The sequence below is a fragment of the Canis lupus genome, chromosome X, assembly GCF_011100685.1.
Source record: "Canis lupus familiaris isolate Mischka breed German Shepherd chromosome X, alternate assembly UU_Cfam_GSD_1.0, whole genome shotgun sequence".
NCBI lineage: Eukaryota > Metazoa > Chordata > Mammalia > Carnivora > Canidae > Canis > Canis lupus.
Genome location: NC_049260.1, coordinates 16380496 through 16397106, shown reverse-complemented (window position 1 = coordinate 16397106; position 16611 = coordinate 16380496). Strand labels below are relative to the sequence as shown.

General features: G+C 43.0%; 1 long non-coding RNA gene across 1 annotated transcript; it reads left to right on the top strand.

Moving 5' to 3' along the window:
* Nucleotides 1–542: 542 nt before the first annotated feature.
* Nucleotides 543–14891, top strand: LOC119868163. Its single transcript, XR_005385913.1, has 2 exons — nt 543–891; nt 14536–14891. It is a non-coding gene; the product is annotated as an uncharacterized LOC119868163 (long non-coding RNA).
* The last annotated feature ends 1720 nt before the right edge of the window (nt 14892–16611 follow it).

Below are 16611 nucleotides of genomic sequence, written 5' to 3'. Positions count from 1 at the left end.
CATGATCACCATTTGGGTCAGGCACTGGATAACAGGGACACTGGCGGTGGTCCCCCAAACCCTTCCTTTATGAATTGAATAGATAAAGAATAACTCCATGTCACATGGAAGCCTGGGGGAGAGCTCTCATCAATCCTGTTCACAAAGGAAAAGAATTCCCTCCCAGGAAGTGCTTAATGGAAATGAAAAGAAGACTGCAGCAAGATTTCCTTCTCAGGCCGACTTGACTTGAGGTACGCCAGCATGAGACCTTATTCTGTAAGCCCCACTGCTACTCTGTCTGATCACGTGTTTCACTGGGGACACATTTATCGAATGGATATTTTGTGTAAGTTTCTGAAATAAGTGCTATGAAAAATACTAGGAAGTTTCGGCATAATAATAATACGTCAAAAATGCATAGAACTTTCAAGTTGACGAGGCACATGGTGCGTTCTAAACTTGATATTTCAAAAGAGTCTGTTCAGCCCAATCATACACCAGTGAACTCACAAAGGTATCCAGTCCCCCCTTCACTCCCTTTGCCATGGTTACGGCAAATTCTAACACTTTGGTTTCCACATCTAAAGCCAGCCTCACAGGAAAATAAGTTATTACTTGCCCAGGAATAATTTAAGAAGTTCTAGAAATACCTCACAGCCAAAAGCACCTACCTACCTCCCCCACATCTGAAATCCCAGCATTTGAGATTCTTTCCTTCCTGATATCCTGCTAGGAGGAGCAAGAGAAAGCTCTCACAACTTAATGAATTTATCAGCTGCTTCCTTATCCCAAGAAGCACAGAAGAAGAAGGGGCAGGATGAGTGAAAGTCTGGAGGAGAATAAAGACAAAAGTGCTGGGGAGCCTGGAAAACAAATCTCTCCACCTCCATACTCCACTTACGGTCAGTGGTGAGTACTGCCCCATTTCTGCTATGGGTGAAGTGATCATACACTCAGGATGTCCAAAACCAGACAGCTCCACTCCTTCTGTCTCAATAAGCTTCTTCAGTCTGCTAACTTTCACTTACTTGACATATTTTGTTTGTGTTGTTAAACCTTCTGAATATAAATTGCATATAAACGGCTCCAGATCGCCTGAGGGGGGAAAGAAAAAGTATTTCTCAACAGGGGCCCTTACTGGCATTTTGGATGGGACAGCTCTTCCTCGCGCTAGACATTTTCGCTCTCTCCCCCACTTCAGCAAATGGAAGTAGCACGCCCCCCAGTCATTGTGACAATCAAAAATGCTCCCACACACTTCCAAATGCTCGCTGGAAGCGTGGTACTGGCGTGGGTTCAGAATCGCTCATTTTACACCCTGAGCCAGCAAGACACAAAAGGCTCACAGCCATCTTGTAGAGGCATTTTGCCTACAGAATTTTGAAGATGAGGTTGTCATCTTACCCTACCACCTTCATTAACAAACAAAGCAAAAATTAGAACTTATCCAATCACGTGATGCCCTTCTACCAGAAACAAGAAAGAAAGAAAAACCAAAAAGGGTTTGTCCTCCCCTTTATGAGAGTTTAAACATTGTATATGTTCCTCTCAAGCCTTCTCTGAATTGGGTTGTTCTCAGTAAAACTCCAATATACGTGACATTTATTTTGAAACCTTCAAAGAGGATTATAGAAGTAGTGATCTCTGAGATACTCAACGCAACTTGAACTTGACCCCAGATGGGGAAGTTATGTCCTGTAAGGAGGAACATTTCAGTGTCCCTCAGGGGGCGCCATAACCCCTTCGCAGGCCTCTTCTGTGGCTAGGCTGGTCTGCAACCCAGTTCCATTATCAGAGGATTGGTAGCAAAGAATAACTCTCAAATGTGGTCCTCTGGGGAAACAACCAGGCCAATTCTGGTAGCCCCATGGCCCTTTGTCTGTACCAAGGTCTCATAATCCATCCTGCTTGGATTCCTTCCCCCAACACAGTTTGATTATCTTTAGCCATGGGTGATACCAAGGTGAACCAAACTGTCCTAATTCCAGGCGATGGGTCCCAACTTAATTTCCAAGGTACTAAGCATTCCTGTGCAAGGGATCCTGAACACTTCCATCTGTTCAGACACACAGGACCTTGTATTCTTCTCACCAAGAAAGAATCTGAGTTCTTTTTCTCCAATTCCCTATGGCTAAGCAATCACTTGAAATATTCCAAGTCTAATTGCTGAAATAATGTCATCAGGCAGTAAGTACAAGGCTGTGTCCTCACTTTGCCAAGAACAGATATCAGGGAAACAGTCACTTTCTCTGTACTCTTCTGATTGGCATGTGTATGAGTGTGATATATATATACATTACATATATATATGTAATTTTTTTGGTAAATTTTGAAGGCAGACCCAACAGTGCTACTCTTGAGTATATATGCAAAAGAAAGAAGTGTCCAAATAGCCCTTTTCTGTACGTTGTCCACAAAAACACCTATAGAAGAATGTTTACATCAGCTTTTCTCATAGTACGCAAAAAACTGCAGAACAACTCAGCAACAAGAGATGGGCTAATAACTGTGGTACGGCCATGCAATAGAATACTACCTAGCAGTACAAAGGAATGAAGTGCTGATGTATACTACAACCATCTCGAATGTATCATGCCTAGCAGAAGGAGCCAGAGCAGGAACAGGTGAAACTAATGTGTGGCATTGGAAATCAGAGTAGTGGTTTCCTCTGGGAGAGGGTGTCATTTGTGTGGGAGCATGAGAGGATTTTATAGGGTGGCTGAATTGTTCTCTATCTTTAGATATAGAACAGATACAGATATAAATTCACAAAGTATACAGATAGAATATACAGATAGAAATTCACAAAGGCACCTGGGGTGAGCATCTGATTCTTGGTTTCTGCTCAGGTTGTGATCTCTAGGTCATGGGATCGAGCCCTGTGTCGAGCCCTGCACTCAGTGGGGAGTCTGCTTGAAATTCTCTCTCCCTCGCCCTCTGCCCCTCTCCCCACCCCCCCACCCACCCCCACCCCCGCTCATGCATGCACATACATTCTCTCTCTCTCTCTCTCTCTCTGAAATAAATAAATCTTTTTAAGAACTTTGTCAAATGGGGGCACCTGGGTGGCTCAGTGATTGAGTGTCTGCCTTTGGCTCAGGTTGTGATCCTGGAGTCCCAGGATCGAGTCCCGCATTGGGCTCCCTGCAGGGAGCCTGCTTCTCTCTCTGCCTGTGTCTCTGCCTCTCTCTCCTTGTCTCATCATGAATAAATAAATCAAATCTTAAAAAAAAAAAACTTTGTCAAATGATACACTTAAGATTTGTGTATTTTACCATAGGTAAATTATTCCTCAATACAAAAAATTCTAGGGCAAATGCAAACTGATGTATTTAGAAGTTTCAGCGAAGAATTTCTCTTATATGCAGTAATACATATGATGCCCAATGTTTATACTAATATTTCTCTCACCTATGTCATACTTTGCGAAATCACATTATTATGCTTTCCTCAAAATTATGTAATTCAACACAAGTTGATGGGAACCCTTTCTTCCAGAGGGCTGTTTGAACTGGAGCGGCATCCAAGAGAGTAAGCAAAACCCCTCCGGTGAGTGAGTGGTCTCAGTTTAAAAGCAGATTTGCTAGGAAGGCACTTCATCCTTATCCCCAGAATCTTGCCAGGAATCCTCAAGACAGACCTCCTTTCATGAGGCCTACTGAACTCTCCAATGACTGTCGGAACAATAACTGCCCTATGCCCCAAGTTTCTTCCTTTTCAAATCCAGTCTTTGCCCGTGTGAATAATTTATGACAAGTCTGGTTTAGAAGACAAACACACAGCCTCTACCTGATTGAATGGCCCTTTCAGCTTTTCAAAATGCAATAAAGCAATTCAGTGATCTAAGATTGTTTTCCCAAGCAAGCATTTAATTACTGCACAATTACTGGACCCTGCATCTAAACTGACACTCGCTAACTCCAGAGCAAGAATAATCTGAAAATAAAGAAACTATTTAGAAAATCATATTCCAGTTGTTTACAACAGCACAGTGGGCTTCTTGACTACTTATCACATTGTTTTATCATGGTAAAACAAATTAGAATTTCAAAGGAAGTTGTTGCAGCATTGCTTATAGGGTTTTTGTTTCCCAACACGCTAAGAAGAACTTGATGAAAGCTTGATTTATTATTGCATGTCAGAGTTCAGGGCCACTAGCGGAGCGCAGCAGAAGCAAACCCACCCACAAGCTAGACAGAGTAAAGGACATTCCACTAATGCCGTATATTTTATCCAAATGTGAATGCATTAGGCACCTAAGTTGCAACTATAAAACCTAAAAAACTTTTAATTCACGCCTGCTTACGGGTTATGAGACCATAGCAATGGAAGGATAAAACCGAAAAGCATTGCCTTCTCAAGGAGGAGTTAGAGCCAGAAAATCAAGACCTGCCAGTAGATCCTCAGGACCAGCCTGAGATACCTGCACACTCATTGCCAGCTCCATGACTTTCTTCTCAGGTTTTCTGGAGTACTGTCTCTAACGGCATGCATTAAGAGCAGGCCCTGAGACTCACGCTAATGTACAATGTGATTTATCAAGGAAGAGCTCCCAGGAGAAACCAGTAAGGGTGAGAGGAAAGGGGCAGGAAGCCTAACAAGAGTATGACCTCAGAGATCTGGGGATCTCAGCTCATGTGGACCCCTTGGGGGGCTCTGAAATCTAAATGCCACCTCGAGGCAAAAGAGCACCAGCCAGTCATCGGCTAATGGACCCAGAGTGGCGCTTGGGGGAGATGAACTCCTAATAACGTGGTTCTCCCCTGGTGTCTGAAAGTTGGCTCCAGTAGCACAAAGATAGGCCCCTAAAGAAAGCTGAAGGCAGGTGTGTTCTGGTAAATGTTTAACAACTGGTTGGGGGCTGAGGTGGAGGAGCCTTGATTTGTAGCATTTGCTGATTTCTGCCATGTAAATACTCCCACCGTGGCCAGTGTCTAACTACCAACTTGTCATCACTGACCATGGGGGCTTGGAAAGAGATGCACAGATCCTCCACTGTATCGTAGTTCTATTATACAGCCATAATAATACACGTAAATAACCTCAAGAGCATAGATGAAAGTAATATGTAGTAAAATAATTAGGAAGTAAGGAGTTGTCTTTACTACCTTTTGTGTAATATAATTCGTTTTATTGTAAGCGTATATAGTCAATTCTCGTTATTCACGATAGTTCTGTAAAGTTGCTGCAAATACTCAATTAGCAAATACCGAATTGTCACTTCTAGAAGAACTACAGGGCTAGTTTCCTGCAGACCTTTGGTCAAAATATTTTGCCAACCAATCAATGCATGACTTTGTTTCATGTATGTTTCTGTTTAAAGACAATTTATTTACTATATGTTGCTGCTTCATTAGCATTGAACTCATGACCAATAGCTCTATAACTCATGCCTGAACAAGGCTTATTTAACACATGTATTTTCTCCATAAAGCATATCACAACCTTTTTGTGCTTAGGAACACGAGTCAGCACTTCAGCACTACACTTAGGAGCCATTTTCAACAGTGAAATCATCCACAAAAAGCACAAAAATGTGAAAAACCTGGCACTAAATATACCACAAAAAGGAAACTCATTTACAGTATGTGAGGGCTGGAACAAGAAGGTCTTGTTTGACCTCAGCTAGGAGCGTGCAAATCAGGCAACTTGAATTTTTCCAGCTCTGCACATGCACATGTTTACAAATGACCACAAAGGTGCCCCAACTATTGATTTGGGGCTTACAAATAAATTTTAGCGAGTAAGCGAATTCACAAATATGGAATCCGTGAATAATGGGAGTCAACTATATACATAATTTTTAACAATGACTGTGTTTAACAGCCTACTCAGAGAATTCCTGAAAAGTCAGCAGTCAGCTCTTGTGAGCCTAAATGAGCCAGCTTCAACACAGCCTTGACTGGACTGGACTGGACATTATCTTGACCACCATCTCCACTGGTCTGTAAACCACAATGCAGAACCAGGTCCAGTTTATTTCATTATTCTCGCTCTTAGCTCAATGCCTTGCTCATGGCAGGTAATCAGAAACTGTTAATGGATGGATGAATGCAGTGCCCCTCTTTTTATTATAATGGCAAAATAATAAAACTCACATTGGAAGAACACTTTTATGTTTAAAAAGTGCCTTCCCATCCAAAGGTTGTCTGGTGCTCGCAAAAAATTCTATGGCCAGCATTAACAATTGTACAGATAAGAAAATGAGGCTCTAAGATTTAGGTGACTTCCCAAAGATGCCAATCAATTAGGAAGAAGTCAGGACTCAAATCAAGCCTTCCTACTTCAAATACCATGTGCCTGCATCATACTAGGATTAACTGTGTCCCTCCGATTAATGACTATCAACAGGAAACACACCCGTGCTATGTACGGACAGGGTACCCGCTTTTGCTTCAAAGGTTTCAACTGAACAAGTCACCACACCAGTCTACCCAACAAACCAACAACAACAAAAATGACCTTTGATCATAACTATTCAGTCATTCATGGTACAGAATTTAGTGTTCCAGATTTTGAAGGGCTTCAGGTAACTGAAACACAAATCATCTAAGCACAACTATTTCTCTAGGAACAGTTTTTAATAAAATGTGTCAAACACATATGCTAAGGCAATTTCTAAATTCTCAAACGACCGAAGTGTTTGTATGAGGTCCTGGATATCTCCTAAATCATATTTCCTTTAAGAGTAGTTTATTTCCTGTGCATGTCCACACACAAGTTATCTGCTTTCTCAACTTTGCTAATGTTTTCTCTTTCGCTTACGGCTATGTCTAACAACGCAACATTTTTAACCGCCTGTGTACCTGTTGTAAGAGGAGAACACAAGAACCACACTGAGGTTCAGAGGCTAGTCAGCTAAACTTAGCACTTCAGCAACAAGTTCTGTAACCAAGTCCTCACAAAGCTCACAGTTCAAGTCACGTGTGCACACACACGCACACACACATGAGATATGGAACTGAAAATGGCCTCCCCAACTGTACCGCCATATTCAGAAATTTAACTTATCCTCAGAGATTCCAGGTCATAATAATAAGCAGCAGGACCTTAAACAATACCTTCTTCATAATAGGTACTCAGCAAATGTTATGAGCCAGAGTCTATGTTTTCCACATAAATCTACAGTAAAAAAAAGAGAGAGAGAGAGAAAAAAATATATATAAAGTCATTGAATGAAATGAAAGATCTTTCTCAGCTCTTGTCCTGGCCGGTGAGCCACCTATCAGTTCAGCTACATTAAGGAAAAAGTTTGCTACTTATATGTAAAGTAGCTTGGTACAGATGGGCACCAGTAGCCTTAGAATGTATTAGTGTATAGTTCTCAGCTTTATTTCCTCTCTACAGGGAGCTCGTGTAGTGATGAAAAATGAGACTCAGCTTATCAATGTGGTGAGATGAGTCCCTTCCAAGAGTACAATCTGCAGGAAGACTTGAAAAATCCTTTGACCTGGCAATTCCACATCTGGGAATTTAGCTGTAGGAAATAGCAAAAGATTGATAGGTGAAGAGCTCCCAGAAATATTTAGCAAAAACATACAGAACATACTTTTTTACTTGGCAAATGACTTTAACAGAAGATATTTCAGAGGAAGAAATAAAAAGAACCAATAGTTGTAGGAAAGAAGTGCAATGGTAAGATACCATTTTTTTTCCCAGCCATCAGCCTGGGAGAATGAAAAACATTAGTAACAGCCAGCGTCATCAAGATTGTGGAAAAATATTGGAGGAGTGTGATTTGGTACTCTACATTTTGAGGGTCAGCTATCTATATCTGTTGAACTTGCAAGCACCCATACTCTGGACCCAGGCATCTACCTTATCAAAACACGTACCTATGTTTAAAAAGGTATATATGCAAGAATAGTTATTTCAATTATCATTTATTGTGATTGGAAAACAATTACAAAACACTAAAGGTGCATTACCAGGGGAGTCGTTGTATTAATTATGCCTTGTCAGTCCGATGGACTAATATACAGCAGGCTAAAAGAAAAAAATGGGTCGATATATTAATACGGAACCATCACCATGACATACTGTTAGATGGAAAAAGCAACTTGCAGAATAACACATAGTATTGGATCTCATGTAAGGAAAAAAATGCTATGAGTCTATGTACGCATATGCTTGAAAGTAGATGTATAGATGGGGCTATATAGAGGCACAATGAACTGCACTTGCTACTTGTCCAAAGTTGAGTAGTTGGAGAGTCAAAGTAAGGGGGCATTTTTTGTTTGTTTGTTTGTTTTCCTGTGTGTGCTACAGTATTGGCATAATTTTGCAAGGGAGAATGTAATTATGTACCGCTTCAATGATTTTCATAAAAATACATGACAAAAGATTTTTTTTAAACCCTTCATTTAGAAAGGACTGGGTGCTGGAAGGCAGAAAAGCAAAATGGAAGTTTTGAAAAATAAAAAGACTGAGTGGCTGTGTGTGACGGAAGTGTTCAAAGACCACTTGTGGACTCTCTACCCCAAAGTTACAAATTGGCCAGTGGGAGGAAGAGGCCAGGAATCACAGGGAATTCTGTTGGCTGCTTGGGCTTGACTTAATCTGATCAGAACCTAAATAGAACATGAATTTTAAAAAAAACTGTTCTTTCCACTTCTCTCTCTGTGGTAGATTAAAGATAGCCACAAATTCTTTGCTATTCCTCCCATCAAGAAATGGAGTCTCTTTCCCATCTCAAATCTAGGCATGTCCTGTGACTTGCTTTGGCCAGTAGAACATGGCAGAAATGACGGAGGGCTTGTTCTGGGCCAAGCCTTTGAGAAGCCTGGCAGCTTCCACTACATAGGGGGAAGCCAGCTAGCAGTGAAAAAGTCTCGCAATTCTGAGACTCCTGGGCGAGGGCCTAGCTAGCCATGTGGAGAAGCCACCCAGCAAACAACTGAGGGCCCAGACATATGACCCCAGCTGAGCCATCCCCGCCAATATTCCCAGTCATTTCAAGCCACCCAGCCAAGCATCCAGACACCGTGGAGCAGACAAGCCCTCCCCGCTGTGCCTCTCCAAATGCCTGAATCACAAAATCATAAGTAGAATAGCTACTGCTTCAAACCACTAAGTTCTGGGGGTAGTTCTTACTCAGCAATAGGTAACCAAAAGCCTCTACGCTGTTCTTTTTCTCCCCCTTCCCTGAAAAATAAGAAGACGTTACTGGGATGTGTAGTCTGACGAGTTGGCTTTTATTACAAATCCTGTAGCCGCAGTGCTGACCATGCAAACTAACATTCTGACCCAAAAGATACACTGTGCCAAACACTCAGAAAGCTATCTTCCTAGAAACTTCCAGCTAAGTATTGTCAGGGAGCCAATAGCGCATGGGTGTTTTCGAGCTGGAAATAATCAGGTCATTATTGAATTTGGAAAACCAGATTGCCAGCCCCTGACATCACAAAAGGATTGCTCTTCTCTGGAACCTACTCTGCATGAGTTCATCCAGAGGCTGGACCCTCAAAGGGATACACCCTGGGTCATCCACCTGGTCCTATATGCCCATCTCAGTCCCAACTACCATGACTGGGGAGTGTCTGGGAGTCATCGAGGGGCTGAAAGAGCTGGCCAAGTGAGAGAGGTCACAGGTGTGGGTGGGAGAAAAGCCACAGATGTGGCCTTCAGATCATCTGGGTGGGCCCTTGGGACTCAGCTTCCAACAGGAGTGAGACCCAATGAAATCTGGCTACTTGACTTCTCACAGCAGGAAATGGGCAGTCCCTGTCACCCTTGGCCAGAAGCTTCTCCAAAGGAAGTTTTTCTGGCACACCAAGACAGGAAGTTGCTTGGTTTCCCTAAACCTTCCTAAACAGTTCCTCTGTTCCTCAGAATCATGGCTTCTGACATGCACATCTCCACTAGTCATTACAGCCCAGAAATTGGAAAACACTTTATTCATCCAGATGAATGTGCAGAGATGTTTCTGACTTCACTGTCACGGGTAAAACGTCACTGGATGGCTTTTTCTTGTTTTGGGATACTCTTAGTTTACTGTGACTTTCTTTCTGGTTAATACGGAGTTGAAATTTTGAAACATCCCAAGAATGATCATTTTTCGTCATTCTGGGTAAATAGATGTGGCCATCATATAGCCTAGACCTAGAGCCTGGCTCCCTGTGACCACCAGGCCCTGGGATTTTTTTTAAGATTTTATATATTTATTATTTATTTATTCATGAGAGAGAGAGAGAGAGAGAGAGAGGCAGAGACACAGGCAGAGGGAGAAGCAGGCTCCATGCACGGAGCCCGATGTGGGACTTGATCCCGGGTCTCCAGGATCACACCCTGGGCCAAAGGTGGCGCTAAACCGCTGAGCCACCCAGGGATCCCAGGCCCTGGGATTTTGCTAGAAATGCAGACTCTCAGGCCCCATGCCATACTGCGCCAGCACCTGGTGCTTATTGAGATCCTCAAGGGATCTGTGTGCACAGTAACATTGGAAAAGTGCTGGTGTGGGGGACCACATCCTTATGCAGCTGCTCCAGAAACATCCAGCTCCTCCTCCTCCCCACCCCCCAAAATTTCTTGCAGGCAGAATCATTTTTCAAGAAACATGGAAAGTGGCCCAAGTAGACCAACCCACTGCCTCAAATAGCAAGAACTCAGGTAGTAGTTAGACTTTGCCTAGACAGGGGCTCTTGGCATTGAATTGTGTCCCCCAAAAAGATACGTTGAAGTCCTAACTCCCAGGACCTCAGAATGTGATCGTATGTGGAAATGGGGTCCTGGCAGATGTAATTAGCTAAGATGCGATCCTCCCGGAGCGGGCAGGCCCTTAGTGCAGTGTGATTGGTGTCCCCATCGGAAGAAAAGACACACTCACAGAGCAGATGGCCATGTGACCACAGCGGAAGAGATTGGAGTGAGGCAGGTACAAGCCAAGGAACGCTAAGGACTGCTGACAACCACCAGAAGCTGGAAGAGGTGAGGGAGGAGTCTCCCCTACAGGGGGCAGAGGGAGCATGGCCCTGCCAACACCTTGAGGTAGCCTCCAGAACTGTGGGACAAAAAAGCCACCCAGTCTGTGGCGCCTCCTTACGGCAGCCCTAAGAAACAAATGAGACAGGGAAGGGAGTAGATGGGCCTTGCAAACCGTCAGGGCCCCCCTCCCCCCACACACCTCCTTTCTTAGCCCCAGGTCAGGGCGAGCCTCCTCCTCCTCCTCCTCCTCCTCCTCCTCCTCCTCCTCCTAGGGATTCCCTCCCTGCTGATTCACTTCACAGCTGAAGATTATCTAAGCACTATGGCTATCTTGGGCGATAACATCACAGAAACCACTCTCCTAGCAATAAGGGAACAGAAGTTAAGTATCTTAAAGTGCCTGGTACAGCAAGTCCTGCTCTGTTTTAAACACCTTCAGAACACAGAGGAAGTGAAAGCACAAATGCCCTTCAGAACCTGACTCTTCATCAGAAACAGCCATCCAGCTGGCTGGCTTGTTGAGGAGGACACCACAGAAAATAGCCCTCATCTGGCCTCTTCTTAGCTCTGTTCCTTTCACCGTAGTGAGAACTGTCTGGTTTTGGCTTATCCTGCTTAGTGCCACATGGAACCTTCTGTTGTTCTTCAGCAACTTCACTGCCACCCTGAACCTCAGGCTGAGAGGGGAAATCCTGCCCAGCGCCCTTTCTCAAGATACCGAATGTATGTTATTTATTTTCTCTTATCCCTCCCTGTGGTTTACCAAGCATTTCGAAAGATCTTAGAACCAAAAAGAACCTCAGTAAACATCTGGTCCAACTGTCTTACACATGATGAAATGGAGGTTCAGAAAGGTCAGATGTTGGGCAGCAAAGCCAACATAAAAAAAAAAAAAAAAAAAAAAACAAAGCAAAGCAAAAAAACTCGGGCTGTCCGACTCCCAGGCTCAGCGAGCCTCATGGCCACAGGGAGTACGTTGCCTTTTCACTATTTTTTATCTGAGGCGAGGTTTAGGAGACCAAGCAACAACCAGAGCACAGCCTTTGAAGTCAGACGGAGCTCAGTGCGAGCTCGAAATCCTCCACCTACACGGTGGGTGACCCTGAGTGATTTCACCTCTTGGTTTCCTCATCCCATGTAACGGGGACAACACCACCACCTCACAGATGGCTATGATGATTTCTGTGATAACATATGGGAAGTTCTATGTCAGTTGGGGTGGTTTCAGCTCACAATGTCTTCGGCTCCACTCCCCAACTCCCCACCCACCTCCACCCCTTAGCATTTCTGTTCTTCTCCGTTGGCTTCAGCGTCAAGAAAGCAGCAAGATGGCGGCAGCTGTTCCAGGCCTCTCCCCCAAGCTCAGCACTCCAAGGAAGAAGAGAGATCGTCTCTTTTGGGGGCTCTCTCTTGGGAGTGAGAAAACTTTTCCCAGAAGCCTCCCAGTAGATTGTCCTAGTCTCACTGGCCAGATTAGGTCACATGGCCATGTGAGGAGAATGGGAATAATCTTAAACCAACCAGGCTATCCCTGAAGATGGGATCAGCTTCCTCTAGGACACATGGCTGAAAAAATATAGGATTCTGTTAGAAAAGAAAGTAGACTAGATGCTAGGTACGCGAGAAGCGGTGGCGATTGCCATAGGTGTTTTCCATTAACTTATTTTCTTGTGAGTGGAGAAGACACTTTTCTTTTAAAATTTTTATTTATTTATGATAGTCACACAGAGAGAGAGAGGGGCAGAGACACAGGCAGAGGGAGAAGCAGGCTCCATGCACCGGGAGCCCGACGTGGGATTCGATCCCCGGTCTCCAGGATCGCGCCCTGGGCCAAAGGCAGGCGCCAAACCGCTGCGCCACCCAGGGATCCCTGGAGAAGACACTTCTGAATGTTTTGGATAACCCTTCTGACAAGATTTGAATGGCAAATTCCCTTCCCTCCCTCCATACCGTTTCTTCCAAAGGGAGTTTCCTGACATTCCTGCTACAGCATCCCCCCCACCCCTCTGGGAAGTATGTCAACTCTTAGCTATTCATCCCCAGTGACTCACCAAGTATGTGGACTGCCCCTCACGGTTGTACTGGAATTAATATCTAAGGAGAAAACCATCCATATGAATAGCACTCTCAAGTTTACAAAGCATTTCGATATATATTATCTCACGTAGGTCTCTACATCTGAGAAAAATGAGGAACGGGGCAAGGTACAACAACTTGCCCAAGGTCCTCAGCTGGTAAGTAGCAGTACTATCTAGGATGAGACCACAAATGCAATGTGCTTTCTGCTCTTCTGCTTGGCCACAAGCAATTCTGGCTAGAAATGTGGCCTACATGGCAGGCAGTCATGAGAGGGTATTGGTGCCGATTGAACTGTGGGGTTCTACAGTCTACATCCAGTATACCCATTCTTTCGAGATCCACCCATTTTTGAATCCAAAATCTTCCTAGAAGCACAAATGAAACCTTCTTTAATTCAAAGTAGAGCTTCTCATTTATTTATCAAACACTGCTATAGCACGTGCTGTGTGCCAGGCTTTATGCAACATGCTTTACACATATTAATTCATTTAATCCCACTCAGTTCTGTCTGGCTAGTGAAGTCCAATGTCCTTAGGTCATATGTGTTTCACAAACACCTCGTATAATTTATCCTATTGGAAACCCACTAAAGGATGAGACCCCAAAATGGTCCACAATTCAGGAACAGATGAAACTTCTGAGCAAAAATTTCTCCAAAACTAGCCATCTTTTCTCTTCTTCTTGTGTTAGGAGCAACCTATGCTCAAATTACCCAGTCAGGGCAAATATGTAAACAAATCAGGCTACAGTCTGCAATTGCTTGAGGAAAAATCTGGATTGTCCTAAACTTATTATAGAACATAATCCTTTCATAACCCCTTTTCTATCTTGGCAGATTATAATCTTCCTTAAAAGGCGAGGGAACTTTCTGGTTCAAGTTTAGGGATGCCGAAGGGTATTCGTTGGTGTTACTTTTGTGTCGACACATTCTTAATCTTCCTGTTGGTGTTTTAAAATAACAGATCACCCATGGAAATTATAAACTGTACCTTATAAAAGTCCCTGTGAAGTGTTGCCATTTGCAAGAAGGGCTTTCTGACAGCCCCAGAAGTCACAATATGTCTCCTGCTTTTCATGTGACAGTAATTACTATCTCAGATCTGAAGTGTTTACTCCTGCCGCCGAGAAGACAACATTTATAAGAGGTTCCAGCCGTGAACCATTACTGTTTGCAATATGGGAGGATAAAGCCTTCAAAGTATAAAAAGAGAAAAACCTAAGATATTTTGTCTCCTTTAACAGTTTGGGATAAGCCTTTTGTGGAGGATATGGTCAACAGCCTCATATGCTTGCAAAAAACAAGTCACAGTTGCATAGGTTTGATTAACAAGATACCAGCAGGTGCCAGGGTTTTTTTTTTTTTCCTCTCTCTCTCTCTTACAGTATTTTTCTTTTTTAAATTAAAATTTACCACGGAAAAAGTAAACCAGTAAAAATTACTGCTCCTCACACCTTGGGGGAACTAGAGAAAACTCTGTCAGATTCTAAGAAATACACTTATTTGAAAACATGGTTCACTTTGCTAGAAATAAATTCCCTTTGGTTGAACAGGTTGGATCGGCACTCCTCTGTAAAATGTCAAATGAAGACTACACCAGGGCTTCTTCAACCTTAGCATGTGTAAGAAGACTTTGGCAGCTTGTCAAAATGCAGATTCCTACACACCCCCAGAGCATCTGGCTCAGTAAGTCTGGGGTAGAGACCAAGATGCTTGAACTCAAACAAGCCACCAGTTAGTGCTGATGCAGCTGGTCTGGGAACCACCCTTTGACCAGCACTGGTCTACACCAGTAGTCTCTTCAGTGAAGGCTGGCATCTCACCTTTAGAGATTCCTTTCCTGGGGTAAAGAAATGTGCAAATTAAATATACCAGCCCATGTGACCAACTAAAGAAAACTGTATTCTTATTTTGGGTTTCAGTTCAATTCGCCAAACTTACTCTGCTGTCTTGCACTATGTCCACTGAAGACATCAGATTTATCCTCAAGAAGATTCCTACCTCTACATGTATGTAAATACCAAGGCAAATTATAATGAGACTGTGATATAACAAACACCAAAAATGAAGCCCAAACTCCTAGTGGATGCTAGCATTCAGGGAATGTCAAAGCAAAGATGAACGGGCAGGGAATGGTCAAAGAAAGCTTACAGAGAAGGTTTGCAAGATACTTTATACTTTGCCATAGAGCTCTCATATAATCTCATGTCTTCTATAGAACCGGAACAATCCTGTGAAGTATATATGACTTTCTCCATTTTGTGGATGAAGAAGGCTGATGATGAAAGGCTGAGAGAGCTAATGTAATTTGCCAAAGTTATATTAAAAACAAATGAGTTAGATTTTAAACGGTGGAACTAAGATGAAGAGCATCCCCAGATAGAGAAGCAGCAGGAAAAGAGAAAGGAAATTAGAAGATTCTAATCATCACAGAAATATTAATAGTAAATAGCTGACATTTCTTGACTACTTAATACTGCCAGACACAGTCCCAAGAGCTCAGTATACATTATCTCATGTAATCCTAATGAGCAATCCCATAAAGTAAGTATTATCATTGTCCCCTTTTACAGAGGAGAGAAACTGAGGCACAGAAGGTAAAGTAACATGTCCAAGGTCACATAACTAAAAAGCAGCTCTGTCAGAATTTGAACCTAGGTTTCTTAGAGCTCTAGTAAAGAGCAAGGAATGGGCTATATGACTAGAACTCTGGTGGTAGAGGTGAAGGACAGATGAGGTTAGGAAAAGCTCTTGAATGTCTACCTAAGAATAGTTGGACTTGATGTGGTACCAAAGGGGAATTAATGAAAGTTTTATTTTAAGTATGGGAATGAAAAAAATCAAAGCTCTGTTTTAGAATGATATCTGTAGCAGCAGCATCCAGGATGGTCTGGAAGGAATGGAGAAGAGAGGCAGGTGAATCAGTTACGGCTGTCAGGATTCACCTAAGAGCCAGAGCCAGACAAGTGTGATAAGCCCAGGTAAGTGTTGAATCACAGGAAGGTGAGGAAAGGGTTCCATGACTGGGACTCTGCCCAAGAGGGCCTGCTATGGAGAAGCATCCAGAACAGCCTTATGAGTTGGGGACCTCAAACAGACCTTTGAGAAGCCCAAGATCCTTACATCTGTATGGTACTTTACACTTTGCCAAAGAGTTTTCATGCAATCTCATTTGGTCTTTAGAATAAGTCTGTGTCTCTCATGTTCTGTCTCCCTTTCTGATATTTCCCACTCATTTTTTCTCCTTTCCCCTTTATTTCCTTTCACTATTTTTTATATTCCCAAATGAATGAGACCATGTAATGTTTGTCCTTCTCCGATTGACTTATTTAACACCAATAAAAAATAAATTTATAAAAAAATAAATTCTACTTAGGTAACACACACACACACACACACACACACACACACAAAATAGAGTAAGTCTGTGAAGTAGCTATTGCCCCATTTTGTAGACGAAGAAATGAAGCCTCAGTGGGTGAAAAAGAACTTGCCAAAGTTAGAAAGCGAGGAAAGTTGGAGCCAAGGAATCAAGTTCAGAGCTAACATTATGCTTCCCTGAAAGAAAATTTGGAAAACTTGACTGGACTGGCTCTCATGATGACTTCCCATGGCACCACGGGACTCAT